At 34.6% G+C, this 21,544-nt stretch overlaps 1 long non-coding RNA gene and 1 pseudogene across 1 annotated transcript in view; one reads left to right on the forward strand and one right to left on the reverse strand.

The window, feature by feature from the left end:
• The window catches only part of LOC122900947, a 69,232-nt gene that overhangs the window by 39,407 nt on the left and 8,281 nt on the right, over positions 1-21,544 (reverse strand). Inside the window, exon 2 of the long non-coding RNA XR_006383339.1 lies at positions 10,859-10,981. This is a non-coding gene — a long non-coding RNA (uncharacterized LOC122900947). The remainder of the gene's footprint in view (positions 1-10,858; positions 10,982-21,544) is intronic.
• On the forward strand, positions 8,128-8,228 carry LOC122898132 (annotated as a pseudogene).

Consider the following 21,544-nt stretch of genomic DNA (forward strand, 5'->3'; position numbering starts at 1 on the left):
AAAGTAAAAGCTAAAGTTGAAAACTTTTATCTAGAAGAAAACAGGAGTAGCTCTCTGACATTGAAACATAAAATCGTTTTTTAAATGGAACATATTTAAACCTCTGCTTTTGGTAAAACAGCCTTTTAAAAGAAAAAGCAAGTAACAGTCTCAGAGAGAAATAATTGCAAAACACATTTAACAAAGTACTGGTAATCAGAATACACAAAGAAATCTGAAAAATTATTTATAAGGAAAGAAATAACATAATAAAGATGGTAAAATATTTGAAAAGATAATTCACTACCAAAGAGATCTGGATTAAAATAAGCATATATGAAGATGCTATCATCAGTCATTAGGCAAATGCAAATTAAAACCACAGTGAGATACTACCACATATCTAATCAAATGTCAAAAAAAAAGAAAAAAAAAAAAGAATGAAATAAGTAATGAAATACCTGACAAAAACAAGTGCTGCTTATTGGGCAAAGCAATCAGAATTCTTAAAAAAATCATATACTAGATGCAAAAGAATTTAAGATATAGGTCTATACAAATGCCTGGAAGGAGTTATAGTCCTTTTATTCATAATCACCAGATCCTGAAAATAACCTAAAAAATTATCAACTGCTTAATGAACAAACAAATCATTCATTCTATATCCATACAACACTCAGCATAAAAACAGAATGTGCTATTAATCATACTGTGATATCAGTGAGTCCCAAAACGAGTATCCTAAGTCAACTTAGGAACAGACTCAAAATGCTTATGATTCCATTTATAAGACATTTTGGGAAAAGCCAAACTATGGGGACAGAAACGACATCAACATTTACCAGGGGCTACAATAGTTGTGATGGTGGGTTGTTTGATTACAAATGGATGTTAAAAATACTCTATATTCTTTGGGATAACAGAAATAGTATATATTTCATCATTATGGTGGTAGTTTATGATTATATAAGTTGGTAGAAATGCATTTACCTACACATCTAAAAGAGGTGAGGTTTGTTTTTTGTTTGGTTGTTTGTTTGTTTGCCATTATACCTCAATAAAGCTGAAAAATTACATAATTGCTTTCAGACAATAATGATTAATTATTGCTCCTGGGGTGCCTGGGTGGCTCAGTCATTAAGTGTCTGCCTTCAGCTCAGGTCATGATCCCAGGGTCCTGGGATGGAGCCTCACATCAGGCTCTTGGCTCAGCAGGGAGCCAACGTCTCCCTCTCCCTCTGCCTGCTTCTCTGCCTACTTGTGCACTCTCTCTCTCTCTCTGACAAATAAATAAAATCGTAAAAAAATATATATATATTGCTCCTATTCCTATATATTATCTGCACATATTGTTTGAGTTTACTGGATTAGGGTGATATTGGCTGAACTATCTAATACGTCTGAGGTCAGCATAGTGGAGCAGGCAGGGGTTACTGGTCTGATGAACTTACTTAGGATGGTTCTTTATGTATTTTCTCTCTTGCAGGTGTACGTCTCACATGACATTCTCAGAATTTCCAGAGAGAGTGGAAATGTCTTGAATATCTTGAGGTTTAGAGTTGGATCTGGTACACCATCAGTCCTGCTCCATTTTGGGGTCCACACATAAATTTGACGGTTGAGTACAAATTTAAGAGGTAGTGATACCTTCCACCTCTATTAGAAACTGTATAGCTTTCACAGTCTATCACAACAAGTGAATGAATAGGTCATCAACCTAAGTTGTATCACTTAAACTTTTAATGTTTCCTGTAATTTTCTTCATATAAGAATATTTTAAAAATCCCACAATCTTGACAAGTTATAATTAAATGCTACATAGTAAACCCTAGAACTTGGGTTATGTAATAAATTTACTGAGAATCAGTAACTAACTTATACAATTTAGTCCAAATTGAAAGCATTTTAGACAAATAAGACTTTTGTAAAAATTGCACTCATTTTTAAAGGAAAGAAGAGTGAAAAATCATACAATATAAAAACTGATTTTTTAATGTATTTTTTAAATAACTTATTTATTTACCTGAGGGGGGTGCATGCGCACAAGGCGGGAGGAGATTGTGGGCATGCACAGGAGCAGGGGAGGGGCAGAGGGAAAAGCAGACTCCCCAGTGAGTAGAAGGCCTGATGTGGCACTCCATCCCTGCACCCTTGGATCTTGACCTCAGCCAAAGGCAGAAGCTTAATGACTGAGCCACCCAGGGCCTCCGATAACTGAATTTTAATAAAAGTAAAGATTTTTATGAAAGACAGGGAACCCAGAGTATATAGAGTAGCATTTATATTAAGTAAAAGAAAATTATAAAAAGTCATTTTGATGAGGAAGCAGGAGGCTGGCTGAGGACAGAGCAAAAGCTGGCACCTTGCACCCCCTCTCCATCTGCTCCCCCTCAGTAATATGTGTAGCATTCCTCAGGCACCCCTGACCACCATAAGAAACAAATAGTTAACTTGCAGAGATCACAATCCTGCCAGACTGAGTCTCCCTTGCTTTACAAATGTCCTAGAGATCTACAAAGAAGTTACCTTATCAATAGCACAATTTCCAGAGGCAAATAACTCAGTTGCTCAAGCCCTAATGTCTCCCTCCCCACCATAAACAAAACTGAAGGAGGCTGAGGTAGAGGGGAATGTAAATATAGTTAAATCTCTTCTAAACCTAAATCTCACTAACAAACATGCTTGATAGTGGGATTGGGACATCCCATCAAAAAAATCTCCCAACTATCTTGATGTTAATGGCTGGCCTAAAGACAACAGTGATCAAGCTGCAAGGGCAAGGCCTCTGGGTTGGCCTCCAGTATCCCAGCACCTTGTAGGCCCTCTTTAGCATATGAAAACTCCGTTGAAACCTCCTTTCCCCTCACCTTCCCCCAACCACAGGGTACATAACCTGCCATCCCTCACAACCCAGGGCAGCAGCTCTTCCTGCCCACGGGTCCTGTCCCCGTGCTTTAATAAACCACCATTTTACACCAAAGATGTCTCAAGAATTCTTTCTTGGTCATCAGCTCCGGATCTCAGCCCACTGAACCTCATCTAGGTTCTAGAACTTCATCAACTTTATAGTCTGCCACATATAATTTGAGTGACTGTGCAAAAATCCTAAAATAATTAAATAATTACTTTTTAATGGGACAACATGTATGAGATAGGATAAAATCACGTTCTATAGTGCTTACCAGAAGCGAAAGATATTCTAAATAACTTAGATAATTATGTAATTTTAATCTTTATAATATTGCTTGTGGTATGTACAATTCCTCTTTTACATATAAGAAAATGGGGGCTCAGGGAAGTTAATAAAGGTAACAACTGCTATGAAACAGTCAGGATTTGACCTCAGTCAATCTGTGCCTGATAAAAATTTATTTTAGCAAAGTCTGAGACAAAGCTTTATTTGGAATTATGGTCTCAGGAGGCAAAATTTTGCAGTGTTGGGAAATGGGGCACTAAGGCACTGTGAAACTGAAGAAGAGGAAAGCCAGTAGAGTGAATTATTGTGTAAGCTACCTGTATAGGTGGCTGGTTTTGAAAGGGCAATACATTCAGATCTGCCTGCCCATGGGACAAAGAAGAATGATAAGGGAGCAGAAGGCTAGCTTGAAGACAAAGCATAAGCTGACACCCTGCAACCTTTCCCTACTCCCCCCACCCCTGGACAGGTGTGACACACTTCCAGGAATCTCCCAACTGTCTTAATGTTAAGAACTTGCTAGAGGGAAAAACAACCTTAACTTGAAAATGGCAAGATCTCTGGTATCTTGTAGGTATCTTGCAGGTCAGCCCTCTTTAGCATATGAAAGTTTCCAAACCTCTCTTTTCCTTACTTCTCCTATCTCCCCTGTATTAAATCACCATTCCTCAAGAAGCACCACCACCACCACCCCACCCCGCATCTCCCCACTCCTTGTAGCAGCTCTTTCTGCCCATGGGTCCTATCCCGTGCTTTAATGAATGACTACTTTGCACCAAAGACATCTCAAGAGTTCTTTCTCATTCGCCAGTACCAGACCTCACCTATATTCCAAAACCACATCAAGAAAACATTTTAATGCACTGTCTCTCTGTCCTCATTGGTGAAGGATGGTTCCAAAGGTGTTAATTCCCCCTGAAGTTTGGCTGGCTCACAAATGAGTCCTAGTAATTTCCCAAAGACCTCACAAATTGCAGAGGCACAAGAAATAGGCCCTAGAAAAGACAAAGTAAGATTGCATTTAAGCAAAACTAAAGTCTTTGCTCACTTAGTTGATTTTATAGTGGTTGAAGTAGACAGGGCCTAGAGGTGGGGCATAGACAGAAACAAGTGTCTATATTGTCTTTAAATTTAGAATATAAAAAGATGATCTAAAATTATAGTTATCCTGCCAATATATTCCCACAAGATTCATTAAAAAAAAAGCTATGATAAAGAAAATGTGTGTTGAATGCATAAATCATATTAATTATTAATACAAGTAAAGGTACATAGTTATTTTCTCACAGTCTTTTCTGAATCTCTTATTCAATATGCAAATGATTAGGAGCTAAAATTAATCATGTAATATATTACCTTCCTTATGAGAACTATAAATCAAAGGGAAGTGACTCTTATCAGAAAGAAATGAAAAAAAAAAAGCATGTATTACCTTCAAGCTAAGTGGTTCCACTCCAGAAACATCGTAGGCCATATCTTATCTCCAGCTAGAGATAAGAAGTATTTAATATCCAAAGGTTTACTGTTGTTTTTAGTTTCCAAAATGCAAACTGATAAAGGCCATCATTAAATAAAAGAAAATTGACTTCTTCCTCTTCTCCTATATAGAAGAGGACCTTTAGTGGACAAGGTATAGAGACTACGGAGACCAACATACGAGGTAACTCCCTCGCTCAGTATACAGAGATAAGTATTTGATGTAGTAGAAATATACTCTGTCAAAGAAAAGAAGCCAGACTTCATGTCCTGTAGTTTGCACTAAGATGTTCTAAGGAACAGACCTGAATGGCTTTTAACAATAGTTACGGTTTACAATCTTCTTTAGTAACTCAAGCTGGTTTCACAGTAGATTAGAAGTGCCTTCAACCACAAGGGACATAAAAATTTCCCTGGATGCAAACAGTCTGCTTTAGAGAAGGCAGGATTCTTGTAACTGTAGTTTAATTTACTTTCAAGCCAATCTAGTGAGTTCTTAGGAGAATGAGAATACAATATTGTACTTTTTTTCCTAGTTAAAATGTCTATAGAAGATCCATGCTTCAAAAATGGTATCTTTCTGCTTGATTAAAATATTGCCTGGAAAATACCTGATGGAAGAAGTTGAAAAATATCAAAAAGACAGTCGAACTACTCAGGAAAAACACTTTTGTTTTAAAAAGGACAACTAACAATACAAGAGGATGGCTTCATTAAACACATCAATAACAAGCTAAAGGCCCAGCTGTGGTCCTTATACTGTGTGCCAAAAGGCATTCAGAGGTAACAAATGACATTATGTTTTTAATATTAGTGTAATCTGGATTTAGTACTAGCTACATTGATTTGAAAAAGCATTCAGCATGCATTCCACATACCTTTCTCTTCCCCCTAATTATTTTTCTATATTGTTATTTTAGGAAGGATATATTCTGAGTGAATATTAGATTTCAACAATAAACTATTCTTTGTATTTTTTCAAATTTCACACTGAGAAACTTACAACAAAAGAAAAAAAAAAGAAAGCCTACGAAGTTTGCTATTTTGTCTTCAAATTAAGCTTCAGTTAGAACCATAGCTCCAAGTGTATGTCATTAACAATAAATGGAACTGATAATAAGGCCCTGTTGTGTAATGAGACTTCTGCTTAGGGTTTATTAGCTTTTCAATAGTTTTGTTTTCTATTTGGATGCAATTTTGAAATTTTCTGCTTTAAATAGCACAATTTTAGTAATATGTAGTGAGTTTGAATTTAAAATGCAAATTACATATCTTTACATAATAAAGGAATTCATGGAAATGCCATAATTTTATGGCTGCTTAAAAAGATATAATATTTTTTGTGTGTAAACCTGGCAATTCACAGACCTGTACCCCTGGGAAAAATATATGTTTATAAAAAATTTAAAAAATTATTTAAAAAGAAATAAAATTTAAAAAAAGATATAATATTTTTTAAACATTTTAATGGGAGATCTTTACCCTTTAAAAAGTAGAGAGAATAGTAAAATATACCCCCATGTAGTTAACACCCAGGATCAAAAATGACCAATTTTTGGTCAATCTTTTTAAATTAATACTCCACCAACTTTTATAGTATCTTGAAACAAAACCCATAAATCATATTATCTGTAAATATTATAGTCCATAATATAATTTAAATGTCATCTTTTTCAAGGCTTTTTAAAATCCTAACAGAATTCATGGAATTTTTCAAAAATACATTTTGTATGTATATACACAAATATATATATATAGGACATATATATAATTTATTGAATAGAAGAGGGCCCAAGATGGCGACGCAGAAAGACTGTGAACTCACCTCTTCCACAAACACACCGAATGGATGCCTCCATATAGAGCAATTCCTGCTGAAGGAGAACTGAGGACTTACTGAATAACATCTGCACCCTAAAGGGTAGAGGAACCACATGGGAACAGCAAGAGATGAAGACAGGGTAACACAGGAACCCCAGCTCCAGACAGTGTGACTGCAGTGGGGAGAAATACTACTCAGGGACTAAGAGCAGATTGGTCTGCCATGGAGCCTTTAAAAAAAAAAAAAAACACCTGCGTTTTAAAAGGGCAACTAGAATTTAAAGAGACCAGCCCTCCAGTGTCCTACTGTAGGAGTCCTTCAGAATGCTTTCCATGGTCAAAGGGGCTGGTGAGCCCTATTGTTTATGTTCCCCCTAGGACACCTGGGATAATTTCTGGTATATAGTAAAAGATTAAAATATTTTTAAATACAGCAATTTCAAAATCATAAACAAGTATAACAACATATTATCAATGTAACATATTGAACTACCTACATAATAAAAGAAATAATATGATTTAATATATGTATGATTTAATAATAAAATTTAATATGATAATAAATAATTTGATTAATTATCTAACAGTATTCACAAATATAAGTTATTTTGACAAAGAAGAGGAGAGATAACATATTCGTATTACAACTTCTGCTCAAGATGTCAGATTAAACCCACATGACAAGACTTTCTTTTTAATTCTAACACAAACACCACATTAAATATATTGGACGTGGACATACCATTTAAGGTTTAGGAACCTATTTTAGGAATGAACTTAAGGCAGTCAGGTCTGTTCTTGATGAAGCGCTTTAACAGATTTTGTTTGTTTGTTTACATGTCAGAGAGCTGACAAAAGCAAAACCCTGACATAAACTGTCCTATCAAAAATAGGAACAAAACTTTGTCCCTACGGCATGGACACATACTGGGCACAGCCAAAAGTAAGTTATTAGTCCCAAATCTGGACTGGAAAAAAAAGAAAAAATATATTATTATTATTATTATTATTTTAAGTAATACAGATAGTAGAAAACCAGGCATTATGCACATCAAAGTATTGGATCCCTGATAAAATTAACCCTTTAAACTCAAACTGGGAAACTAATATAAAATTGGTCTTTTATCAGTCCACATGACCCCGGCTAAAACAAACTCATACATTCTATAAGGACAACTGCTTAACCTAAGACACAGTTATAACAGGTTTTCAAAGAAAAAAGCCCCTACCAATTTGACATCCACAGATAAAATCTACAAAACACATGAGAATCTACTACTCAAGAGACAATACAAACAAGAGAATTGCTAAAAATTTAAATATGATGATACTTTATGATTTAAACGTCTAAAGAAAAAGATCTATAAAGTAACAAGGAGACGTTAAAGGAAATGCTAAAAATAAAACAGAAACAGCGAACTTGGAAAATGTGGTTTTTAAAGAAAACACTAGATAGCCTAGAAGGATGACCAGACTGATTTACCACAGCGGAAGATAAAGTTACAAAAAAATAAATTAGAACCTGTCATGGGGGAAAAACAGCGAGTGATAATTTAGACATTTAAAAAAATTAGTTTTACAGAGACTTGAGACCATCACTTCCACTCTGGTGGAGTAACTGGGCTTCCTCCAATAAAGAATGAGAAGATAGATACTTGCTGCAGCAGCACATATACTAAAATTGGAATGATAACAGAGATTAGCATGGCTTCTGTGCAAGGATGACACTCAAACTCGTGAGGCATGCTGTATTTAAAAAAAAAAAAGAATGAGAAAATAGGATGAAATATATGAAAATAGGCAGCACAAGACTGTGACTCCTAAGAGAAGTAAGATAACTGGAGTCTTAATATCAGCCCAGTTTCCTTCAGGAGGCACCTTCCATATTGTGAAGCAGGAAGAGCTAATGGTAACAGACCATAGTAGCCTGCCTGTGTTCAGTCAAACACACACAAAAAGGGGGCTGGAATGTTAGGGGCAAAGTAAAGATAGGAGCTAGCTAAACACAAGAGTTCCATAAATTTTCATAAAGCTTTCTTCGAATGTGTTGTTAAACATAAAGCACAGGATGGCTTGAATGAAACTCCTAAGGGCTAGGTAGAGAACCAGGACTGGGTTGCATGGGTAGAGTGTGGTACTGAGTAATTCCTAAATGATCACGTGTTGGGATGAGAGATGTTTAGATTCTGATCATCCAGAGTATGAGGAAATAAATACCTGGGGCGTTCAAGACAGACCTCTAAAGGTTTACGAATTAATTTGCAAATAAATAAACTACTGGCCAAAACAAACTTTGACAGTCTTTAAAGATAAGAAAGAAAAAGAAAAAAATAAAACTTACAATATCCAATACCCAACACAAAAATTATTAAGTACACAAAGAAGTAGGAACATGCGACTCATAACCCAGAAAATAATCGGTCAATAAAAACTGATGCAGATGACAGAAATGATGGGAGAATAACACAAGATATTAAAATAGCTATAAACATGCTCAAGGACCTAAAGAAAAACACGAACATGATGAGGGAAATAAAGTATATATAAAAGAATCAAAACTTGTAGAAATAAAACCCAAAATATCTGAAATAAAAATTTGACTGCTTAGGGGTTCTTGTTATCTACATCTGCATAGAAAATCACCCAAACTTAGTGGTTTTATTAAAATTACCCCAAATATTTTCTTATCTTGTAGTTTCTGTGCATCAAGAATTCAGAAAGGGCTCCATTAGTGGTTCTGTCAAGATAACTCATGAGGTCATATCCAGGTAGTGGCTGGTGCTAAAATAGTAGCAGGCAGGGTGGAGGCATGCAAAAGCAGCCGAGGAAAAGCTGATATCTCATTCTCTTTGTATAGTCCTACCGTCTTTCAAAGTACTTTCTCTGCCTGAACTAAACTGGGTGTTCCTATAACATAGAAGCCTTTTGAAACATCAGATGGTTTAGAAAGCAGCTTAGGATTCCAGCATAACTGTTCCAGGCTGCAGGGCAAAAATTACACCGCTATTATTACCTAGTGTAAGCAGGCATATATAGTCATTTTCATCATCACCTCCAGTCTTTCCAGACTCGAGAGCAGGGATATAAGATATAAGATATAAACCCCACCAACTGAAAGGAAGAATTTCAAAGTCACCATGTAAGAAGAGATATATTTATGACCATCCTGAAAATATAATCTACCAATCTTCTCACAATGACATCATCTTACATGAAAATATAGTCACATCACCTATCCTAAGACTCCTAACTCTTTTCTCATTACAGAATCAGTTTGAGGTTTGAGGTCTCCAGAGCTAAGTCATGTCTTAGTTCAGATGAGCACCCTCAGATGCAACTCCTTGGATATAATTCCTTAAATATCATTCCTCTCATTCTGAAGACCTGTAAACTCAAGAGACAAGACATGTGTCTTCTACCACCACCTCCAACATACAGTGTTGAGGAGACAGGAATAGGAAAACCACCATAATACTCTCCACATATATACAGAAGGAGAAAAGGACACATGGGAAATATTTGCCCACAGCAATTCTGAAATCCAGCTGGAAATATGTGCCAGCTCCTTCATACGTTATTCTTCATGACTCTTGGTTCTGCATTTTTAGCTATTTGTTTTGCCTCTGAATTATTATTTTCTGTAGTGTTTCAAACTGTGTTGCTTTCTTCCTATAGTAATTTCAAGATCTAAGGTCTTCTTTCCACTTTTTACTTTCTCTGGCACTTTCAATTGAGTTGGTCTAATCCTTTTTAAAACTTTGTGGATGTCTTGTGTTTTGATTTGCAATCCATTCTATTGAAAGTGGGGCATGTACAAGTATATTTAATTATGTTTATCTCTACTTTGCGCTCTCTGAAAGTCTGCTGTAGGACAACCCACATTTAGAGTCTTAGAAGTACCTGTTGTGTAACACATACATAAACACATACTCTTTAGATCTTTAGATCTATTTGAAAAGTGTTTATAAAACACTATTTTAAATCTTCATGAGGACTTGGTAAAGGGTCTTACAGACACAACCTGGACTTCAAGATTTCCCCTAAAGCATTTATTAATGTGAAAATATTTTGTATTTTTATTGTTGTCACTGGTATTTCTATTTCTTTGTTTTTGCTAGCTGTAGATATAGGGACTGAGAAACAGTTTTATTTTCAACAGAAGATAATGGCACTTTTTTACTTAAAAGTTTATTCTTCGGTTCATCTCTTTCCTCTTGAATTATATTTTATGGAGTAAGAAGAAGCTCTGTGGAATCTTTGATATTCTTCCTGGAAGTTTCCTTAACCAAATTAAGTTTCATGCAATTTCTAATTTATACATTTACTGCAGTGGACAGTGCTGTCAAATTTCTGTGACTATATACTTCCATCAACTCCAATATTTACCTTGTGTTCCTTAAAACCTTCCCTGAAAATCTTCAGCTTCATTAGGTATCCACTGACACGCTTCTTGAGATCTTTCATTATTTCATTTTGAGTCTCTCACAGCCTTCTTCTTGTACCCAGAACCTATGCCAAAAATTTTAGATATTTGTCAAGATAGCATTGCACTTCCAGGCATAACTTTTCTCGTTCTGCTTAGCTATTATGTATAACAAGCCATCTCAAACTCAGTCACTTAAAACAATAATGATATTTTATTATCTTTCACAATTTCTCTGAATCAAGAATTCAGAAAGATCTTGGCTAGACATTTCCTGTCTCAGTCATTTATTTGGTTGCAATAAGATGGTGTATGAAACAAAAGAGTATGAAGGAATTGAATAGCCAAGGGAATGGCTGGTCATCACAGACTGTATCTTCTTGTAGTCCTAAGGCCGCATTCTTGGGCTCTCTTAGTTCTGTTCAATATTGTACTATAACATGGAAATAAAAGAAATATAAATCCTTTGTAGAGTGAATGGTATTTATTTGCAAACAACATAATTATATAGGAAATTCAATGAATCTACCAAAAAAAAACCCCATAAGAATTCAGTTTTGGGAAATTATATTATTGAGATGTCAGCTCTTCTCAAACTTATGTATAGATTTAATGCAATCTATCAAAATTCTAGGAGGCATGTTTTAGAGATTGGTGAGCTACTGCTAAAATTTATATGGAAAAAGTAAAAAAAAAAAAAGTAATAGCTTAAACAAATTTGACAAAGATAAATTTGGAGGTCTTATATCACCTGATTTCAAAAGCTTAGTATGAAGTTATAAAATCATGACAAGGTGATATAATGTGGATAAATAGAAGACATAGTCAAAAAGTAGACACAAATAATCAATTAATTTTCAAAACACCTCAAAATAACTTATGGGTATAAAATAGTCTTTCAACAAATGGATGCCTCTACTAAAACAAAAAACAAAAAACGAACAAAAATTTTACTCTTACCTCATATGGTACACTGAACTGAAATGGATCATATATGCCATTCTAAAAGCATAAAATTTCTTGGAAAAAAGTATAGGAGAAAATATCCACAAATAGGCCAAGATTTCTTTGATAGGAAACAAAGTACACTAACTGTAATAGCAAACAAAATCAACAACATGGAATATAGAAATAATACTAATAAATCAAAAGAAGATCAAATTTAATCCAACAATATATAAAATGGACAAAAGATGTCTAAGAGGGATTTATCCCAAAAATGAAAGTTTGGCTTAATGTTCAATTTCTATCAACAAATTCTCCATATTAATAAGATAAAGCAGCACAAATCTCAAATAATACAGGGGAAAAACAAGATTCACAGCATTCAACACCCATTGATTTAAAAAAAAATCAGGAAACTGGAATACAAGAAAACTTTCTCACTATGAAAGGGGGAATATAAAACAGTATTTAATGATGAATGACTGAATGCTTCCCTGTCAAGATTTGGAATAAGTAAATATGGACTGGAAATGACCTCAAACTCACTGGAAATGCAGCCCTGATCAAGGCTGTTTTGCCTGATTTAGCTTCTTGCTTAGAGAAGACTAATGTGCATTTGGATACCAGGTAGTCACTGCTCTGGTGAGTGTATTCTTTTCTAATCCAATCAGAAAACCAAAATAGGGGGGTGCCTGGGTGGCTCGGTGGATTGAACCACTGCCTTCGGCTCGGGTCATGGTCTCGGGGTCCTGGGATCGAGCCCCGCGTCGGGCTCTCTGCTCGGTAGGGAGCCTGCTTTCCCCTCTCTCTCTGCCTGACTCTCTGCCTACCTGTGATCTCCCTGTCAAATAAAGAAATAAAATCTTTAAAAAAAAAAAAGAAAAGAAAACCAAAATAGTATGCATTCAAATGGAATGACAAAACACAAACATTTGTTAGCTTTGCCCAGAGCTACGTTAATTCTCACACTCCCTGTCATAATATGATATAAAAAGTTCTGGGCCATCTAGATGTACCAGAGGACAGCATATTGTTCCATTATGTCAGTCAGGCCATGTTCATGCTAATTGGATAGTCTAGAAAGAAGAGGAAAATATATACACATAAAACATGAAGAATAATTCTCATAGCAGCTGTATTCATAATAGTTAAAAACTGTGAACCCAAATTTATATCTATACCAAAATGGATAAAAAATATAAATATTCAATGTAATAATTCTTAGCAATAAAAAGGAATAAACTACTGATACACACAACATGAATGAATCTCAAAAAACCTAATGTTAATTGAAAGAAGTCAGAATGAAAAGAGTACATATTGTATTATCCAGCTTATATGAGTTTCTACAACAAGCAAAGCTACTTAATGGTAAATGAAACCAGAACTGCGGTTGCTTAGGGATGGGAAGTATAAATTGCCTGGGAAGTGATGTAAGGAATCTTGCTGATTAAAATGCTCTACAATCACACAGAAGTTTGGGATATATTAGTGTTATGTCTTGGGAAAACTCACGAAACTTTACATTTAACATATGTACCTTTCACTTTATGCAAATTACACATACCTCATTAAAAAGTGTGATCACTAAGTGTTATTTTCGAGACTAAGATGTCAAGTGCAGTATAACTATAAATTGCTGAAGAGTGAGGTAGGAATTGTACAATAACTGATTTTTCCTCCTTCACATAGCATATTAGAATACTGACTTTTTAAAATAAACTTTTTAAAGAGGAATAATTCCTTTGAAGATAAATACTGTATAAAAACAACTTGCCTTAACAAGATTGAAATATTTCCATTGTTTGAGTACAATTAAGTAATTATGTTGCCAAAATGCAAATTTTCATAGCTCCTTTTCAATGTCCCTGAAGGCCCCCCTTCACTTTAAATATCTAATTGAGGTAATAAAGAAGACAATAGTTTTCAACGTATTTTGCAGAGGCACTCTACTAAAATTCACAAGCACTCACAACCAATATGCTTAAAGGCTAATTTATGATTTCTCATCAATAGTTTACTTACAAACAATGCAGCTCCTCCTCTTTAATTTAAAATAAATTTAAGCCAAATATTGTGAGCAAGCAAAAACGATCATTAATTATAGCTTCTTTCCAAATCTCTACATTTTTCATGGAATATTGAGGAATTCCAAAGAATGTCTTTATTCTTTTGGTATCTGTTTATCCTTAGAAAGTTTACTTCTCTTCCTTCTATTAGGCTGCCATTTTGACAAACTTTTCTTATTTACTCCCTTTTACTCAGAGCTGCAGTCATATTTTCCTTTTAATTAACTTGGTACTTGGGAAAATAAGCAAATGTTTGTATTGTAAAGGAAATACTGTTTTGAAATTATCCGCTGTAGTGGAAGCTGCAAGATATTTAACATCTAACAAATGTTCAAATACAAACAGAATGAAGAATAGATTTCAGAATGGTATTTCCATCATTCTCCCTCAAATCATTTACCCTCTCTGTCAGCACTGACTACATCTTTCTGAATGGCATATCATAGACACTTTAGATACTTTGGGAGACTGTCAAAAATATTTAAGAAGAATATTTAGCTAATCCATTATTCTTAGTAAAATAGATAGCACATTGTCCATATGAAAGTTTAATGGATTTTTAAAAAAAAACTTTCACCATCAGAATAATAAAAGCAACAACAAAACTGTACTCCATTTACCAAAAGAAGCTAGTTTAAAATCTGGACAATTTCTTTTAAAAATAGCTCAGGGTAGACAATTTCATTATTTTATTCTCAGTAACTTTGCTTTTCAAGTGAAGATGTATGTCAACGTGGTGAAACAAAGCAAGATATGTAATTTTTTTTTGAAAGATTTTATTTATTTATTTGACAGAGAGAGATCACAAGTAGGCATAGAGGCAGGTAGAGAGAGAGAGAGAGGAGGAAGCAGGCTCCCCGCCGAGCAGAGAGCCCAATGCGGGACTCGATCCCAGGACCCTGAGATCATGACCTGAGCGGAAGGCAGCAGCTCAACCCACTGAGCCACCCAGGTGTAAGATATGTAATTTTAAGAGCCAGAAAAAATTCTAGCTCAGCCACTGTATGGAGTTTCACCTACATGTCCACAGGAAACTTGAAAAGTTAAGTCTGCATTTCTGTGTAGTTAAAATAGCTTGTTTAATTGAGTAATTTAGTCCTTTGGGTTATTCTGCATTATCTAAAAAGAGGAAATTTGGAATTATTATGACAATATCTTTAGCTAAAATTACATAGAAAACACGTATATGAATCTAACTTCTTAAACTTATAGATTATTGGGTAGAAGATATATAAAATATTTAGAAAGAACATATTCTGTATTCACAGTGATTTCACAAATGTTAGTTTGTCTACTGCAGTGAAACCTCTATGTAGAGAGGTATATAAACTCATGAGTTGCATATCAGCTACTCAACATTAATTTGATTAAATGACTATAATGGAGAAAAAATATAGTGTTAATGGTAGCCATAAAAATGACTGGTTTACAGTTCTGTGGAATTGATGGGTATGCTCTCTATGTAAAGTGGAAGAGAGGGCATGAGCCCAAATAGCATACATAACTAGGAGACAAGAGCTCTGCCAAGTGCATACAATCTTTCAGGAAGATATTTCTTGTTTATCCACTCACAAGGTAAGCAAATCTTGAGTTAGGCATGCATACTGTGGTAGGACTATGCATGCAGTAGCACTGATTAAGAATCACATTGTAATTTGTTTAAGAAAATAACAATTTCAAATTCAAGATGAATATAAAATAGAGCAAGACAAAATATGATAGCAACATAGAAAAGGCATAATTAAATGAGGCTGAGGGGAATGAAAAGGAAATCATAGAAATGTTAGTGATATTTCTACTATGGATGGAAATATAAATGGATGGAAACACCCATTTCAATATGTTATTACTAATAGGATACACAACTTAGATCTAAAGATGACATTGCCATAAAGATTATAAATTATAGATTATAAATTATTAGATCATTAAGTGAATCAATTGATCAACTGATAAACAGCATTTACTATGCAGATATATGCTTCTTTCTCTGGAAGGTATACAGAGTAATGTTATAAAAGCAATCTAGCAGCAATCACCAAGCTGAAGAAGACAGTACAAAAAACTTGTTTGAAAAACATATTGATAGTAGTATTAAAAAAATTAACATTTAGAACTGAAATCCATTCTGCTCAGCTACTAATCATGCCACGGAATGATAAAGTAGTATACACATTATTTGGCAGATGAGTTAAACTCAGTCAAAACTGAAATATCTATATCTATTTGTGAATAAATTAAATCATATCATCTCTGAATTTTCTTTTTGTTCAAAAAAATTGGCATACAGTCAACACATTTAGACAGGAAAGAAAGACATGGTTCTTTGAAGAGAAAAGGAGTAATGGAGAAGGCGATGCCTGCCCATTTAATGGGGCAAAATTAGTGCTGTCTGTATACTGATGCTTTATATTGTTGAAATAATTGAAATAATTAGGACTGTGTAAATTTAGTAAAGAAAATAGCCATTTGGTGTAATCTTTCGGCAATTCTGTCTATGAGAAAGGAGCCACACTGGTTAGCATTGGAAAAGAACAATAGAGAGCCCTTTTTACTATGGAAAAAAATGCAAATTGGTTGAGCTAGATTGAACATTCCAGAAAGACAAGAAATATGCTATTTTTGCTGAAATAGAGACTACAAAGTATAGAAACAATGAGAAGAGATGAGTAAATAGAGGTGAAAACACAAAAGAGCAATCTCTAACTGAGATAAAATTAAGATATCATAAGCTTTTGTGAAGTTGCACTCTAAAATTTTAAATCCAACATTTGGAACGTCATTTACAGACACAACGCATGTCTTGGGATGTATCTAGTCAGCTTGATATTCACCCCAAACTGGTAGGAGAGCAGGCCAATTCCAAGTTTGAGTTTGGAATATTTTTCTCTTTTAATAAATAAAAAAGGACCACTAGAGAAGAGTAGAACAATTTTTAAAGTTTCTCTGCAAAGTTCATATGTAATTATTAATTTATTCCACCATCACCACTTACTATGGATTTAACTACCTTATGTTAATATTGCATTTACATATTGCAATCTTACAACAGGTTGCCTCCTCCCTTCTTTCCCAAATAGTGAAGATAAGAATCAATAAAATGTTGTTGTTGTTTTTTTCAGGGAAGAACATCTTCTTTTGAGACCAACAGATATGTGCATATTTGATTACAATAAAGTGGCCTCTGGGAGAAAACATGAAGGAACTAAGAATAGGCTGTTATTCATAATATAGAATTAGGAATTGGAGAATAAATGCAGTGCAAAATAACAAAGGAGGAGGACTAGCAATATGGTGGAGACTGGTATCCAAGTACAAAACTTGCCCAATTCCCTCATAATCATAGGATCAAAGAATAATTATTTAAGGAATATTTACCACTCATTTTACATTGTTTTGGTGACACGTTTACTTTCTCCTGCTCTTTGAATTACTCTGAATGACTCTACACATAAAAGTGCTGTAGTATCTAATAAGACTAAGAAAGGAACAGCAGAGATAAAGGACATACTGGGAAATGGACGTTCAGTTGAAAGAGAACAACAGAGCCACAGATGATTAAACATAAGGGCAAAGAATGCTATTTCTCTGAAAATGGATTGAGTGTGTATTAATTTTCTACTCCTGTATAGCAACTGACTAAATTCAACAATTTAAAAAAGACAAATGTATTCTTTTACAGTTTCTCCGTGCCAACAATCTGGCCCAACATGGTTGCTCTGCCTGTGGTCTCACAAGACTAAAATCAGTGTGTCAGCCAGAGCTACTATCTCATTTGAGGGTTGGTCTTTTTCAAAGCTCATTCAGGTCATTGGCAAAGTTCAGCTCATTGAGGTTATAGAACTAACATCATTCTTTTCTTGCTGACTATTCACTGGGGGACATTCTCAACTTCTAAAGCCTGCCTCTTACTACTTTGAATCTTTGAATTCCTCATCTGACCTCTCTACCCAGATTTAAATGGCTCATGTAATTAACTAAGTCAGGCAACCCAGGAAATCTCCCTTACTGAAAGTCAGCAGTGCCATAAAACATAAGCTAATCACTAGTATGAAATCTCATCATATCCAGGGGTCTGACCAACATTAAAGAGGATGAGAGGGGCACCTGGGTGCCCATTAAGTCCATTAAGCATCTGACTTTGGTTCAGGCGAAGATCTTAGGATCTTGGAATAGAACCCCTTGTCAGTCTCCCAGCTCAGCAGGGAGTCTGCTTGTCCCTCTCTGCCTCCCCATGCTCCTACATGCTCTCTCTCTTTTTCAAAAAATAAATAAAATATTTAAAAAAAATAAAAAAGGTAGGATTATACTGGACATGTTCAAAGAGGAGTGAAATTTCGGGGACATCTTAGAATTCTCCTACCATAGGTATTCAACTCCACATTCTGCTTCAATCTGATCTATCTACACAATCCCAAAGAAGTTGCAAGGTGGGATTTTCTAGACACTGAGAACTCTGTTATATAGAAACAAAGACATTTATCCAATTTTTCAACTACAGCATTTCCATGATGGTTCAGATTTTTTGGCTCTTCCTATCTTTAATGAATTTGTGAATAACTCAAATTTGAGATTCACTTTCAAAGAAAATATTTTATATGCATCATAGTTTTAAGAACACAGAATTTTGAAAGAAAATTGTATTTTACTTTTACTATAATTCTAGGTTTCCTTAGATAACCCAGGTCTGAAAGAACAAGTATCTTCAATTTTCTATGAAGTCCAAGAACAAACTTATGAAAAAGAATCACAGTTGTGAAAGCACCCCAGTCCTAGAAGATAAACTCAAGAGCACGAGTCAGTGAACTATTTTTTGTAAAGGGCCCATTGGAAATACTTTAGGTTTGGAGGGTCAAGAAGCAAAATCAAGTATAGTAAATAAGGACTTACATAAAAAGCAAGTCAAGTTTCCACACATTTTTTGATAAAATATTGATAAAATTCAGTATTTTATTATAACTACTAAAATTTAAATTTTATATAATTTTTACATTCTTCAATAATTTTTTGCTTTTTCCCCACCTTTTAAAAAAATAAAATACATCTGTAGCACATTGGCTATACAAAAACAGATAGTGGGCTAAATTTAGCTTGTGAGCCACACTTCTCAAGAGTTCTTATAGAAGTCGCCCCTGGTCTTATTAATAGTTAAATCTTCATTTATTTTATTTATGTGACATTAACAATGGCATCTAAAATTTATAGTGTTGTGTCTTCTACAATGAATGTATAAAAATTTTTTAATGAGACCAATTGTGGGATTTTTTTTTTGTCTTTTTGTTTGTTTGTTTGTTTGTTTTGTCAGAGAGAAAGCACACAAGGAAGTAGAGGAAGTGGCAGGAAGAGGGAGAAGCAGGCTCCCCGCTGAGCAAGGAGCCCAGTGTGGGACTCCATCCTAGGACCCTAGGATCACAACCTGGAACTGAATGCACACACCCAACCAAATGAGCCACTCAGGCATCCCCAAAACAATTGTGTTTTGTTGGTTTTTTCTTACTACTCATTCTTGGGTTTTTAATTGAAATGTTCCAGGGTTTACAGAGACAGAAAATAGACAGCTGAAATTGGTACACTGTGCATTTGAGATTAGTAGAGAAAATATGTGTTAAAGTAATTCTTGATAGTCTAGTTAACCCATAACACTTCAATCATTTTTTTGTGCTCTTAAAATATTTGCACAAGATTATCTATTCACAAATTGTTGCCTGTTGGACAAAAAGGGTATTTTTAAAGTTCAGATTCAGTAACGATTTCAAGAGATTAAATTATGGTCTATTCACTTTGAAACCATGAGTAATTAAAAACCTTTCTTGGAAAGTTAACATCAACATTTAATGGAAACTTTTAATATTAAAAACAAATTAAAACCAGATTTTTATTTTTCATGTCTTACAAAGCAATGTTTATGATTACTTTTTTGACAAAGGGGTACTTCATGAATACTTTTAAATAGGTTTTATAGGATTCCAGCAAGGTTCTTGAGAAAATGTTTTAAACTTTAGGCCCTAGAAATGTTTTCTTGCTTGAAATGCCTTACCATCCTTTCATTTGCCAGGGGAGAACTCAGCAAATTTTTTTTTTTTTTTTTTTTTTTTGTAAATTTCAGCTGACTAGAACAGAGAGATTACTGAAAGATGAGGAAAAATAAAGCAAAATTCAGCTGTTACCACCTCAACCTTGGGGACAAACTGAAGGACTTCCAAGAGACTGAATCCCAAGAATGAGACAGCTCATGAACATCCTTGAATTTGACAAATCTAGAGAAGCCCCTCTCCTAAAAGTAGTATTGAAAGAGGAAATGGGGAAGTGAAGAGGTAACAAGCTAACATCGACCAACATCGACCAAAATGACCAATTCTGGCACTTAGGGAAATCTTTTCTTTGGGGTATAAATACATAAAATTTCTTCTAAGTTGAAAAAAATTATTAAGGGTCTTATGTAGTAACTTGTGTCTTACAGAGTTGTCATAAAAGGAAAGAACAGAACAGAGATTGGGTTGGAAATCAAAGTAATACAGTGCCTTATTTCTATTATTTCAAAACAGTAACTCTAAGGTAGATGGCTTCATTTAAATATTGCTAGTTATTTGGAATATCTTGACTGAATGGGCTTTCCAGGGCCTAACTGGTTCCATAAATGGTGGATAAAATGTTAGGCTAAAGGAAAACAATCTCTCTGTCAGGCCCAAACCAAGTAACTGAGTAACTGAGTACTGGAGGAATAATCGACGTAACTCTTCCTGTATATAAAGAATTTAAAAATATCCCCAAACCTTTGTCATGATGAGTCCCTTCAGTTAAAAAGTTCATTTATTCTTGGGGTGCCTGGGTGGCTCAGTGGGTTAAGCCGCTGCCTTCAGCTCAGGTCATGATCTCGGGGTCCTGGGATTGAGTCCCGCATCGGGCTCTCTGCTCAGCGGGAAGCCTGCTTCCTCCTCTCTCACTCTGCCTGCCTCTCTGCCTACTTGTGATCTCTCTCTCTGTCAAATAAATAAATAAAATCTTTAAAAAAAAAAAAAGTTCATTTATTCTTGGGGCCAGTGGGTGGTGTAGTCAGTTAAGCAATTGACTCATGGTTCCCAATCAGGGTCCTGAGATCAAGCCCTACATTACGTGGGGCAGGAGGAGAGGGCTGTCAGCACAGAGTCTACTAAATTTTCTCTTTCTCTATTTGTGCCCCTCCCTGTGCTCTCTCTCTCTAAAATAAATACATACATCTTAAAAAAAAAAAAAAAGTTCTTTTTTCAAGTTTGAAAAACAGCCACAGTATTATGCTGAAGAGATGACTCCATGAGATGTTGTAATTTCAATTTTTTATAAAATCTCTTGTATATTTAAAATAATTTATTATTAGAAGTGTTTTGATTATTAAAAATGATTTGAAAACCCCCTATTTAGTTTTATAGTGAACCAGTGAGACTTAAAAATTACTTGTATTTGCAAGGTATGTAAAATGAATAATTGAGTAGTTTAAAAATATTACATAGAAAGCTAGAAGCCAAAAATAAAAGTGCAACAGCACTAAAAAAATCTAATAAAAATGTCCACTAAGCTTCTCCATGTCCATGATAGTTTATATGATAGTGATTTTTTTTCTTAATGCTTGAAACATGTAGGTTACCATCAACTTATGGT

This window comes from Neovison vison, chromosome 1 (assembly GCF_020171115.1).
Source record: "Neovison vison isolate M4711 chromosome 1, ASM_NN_V1, whole genome shotgun sequence".
Taxonomy (NCBI): domain Eukaryota; kingdom Metazoa; phylum Chordata; class Mammalia; order Carnivora; family Mustelidae; genus Neogale; species Neogale vison.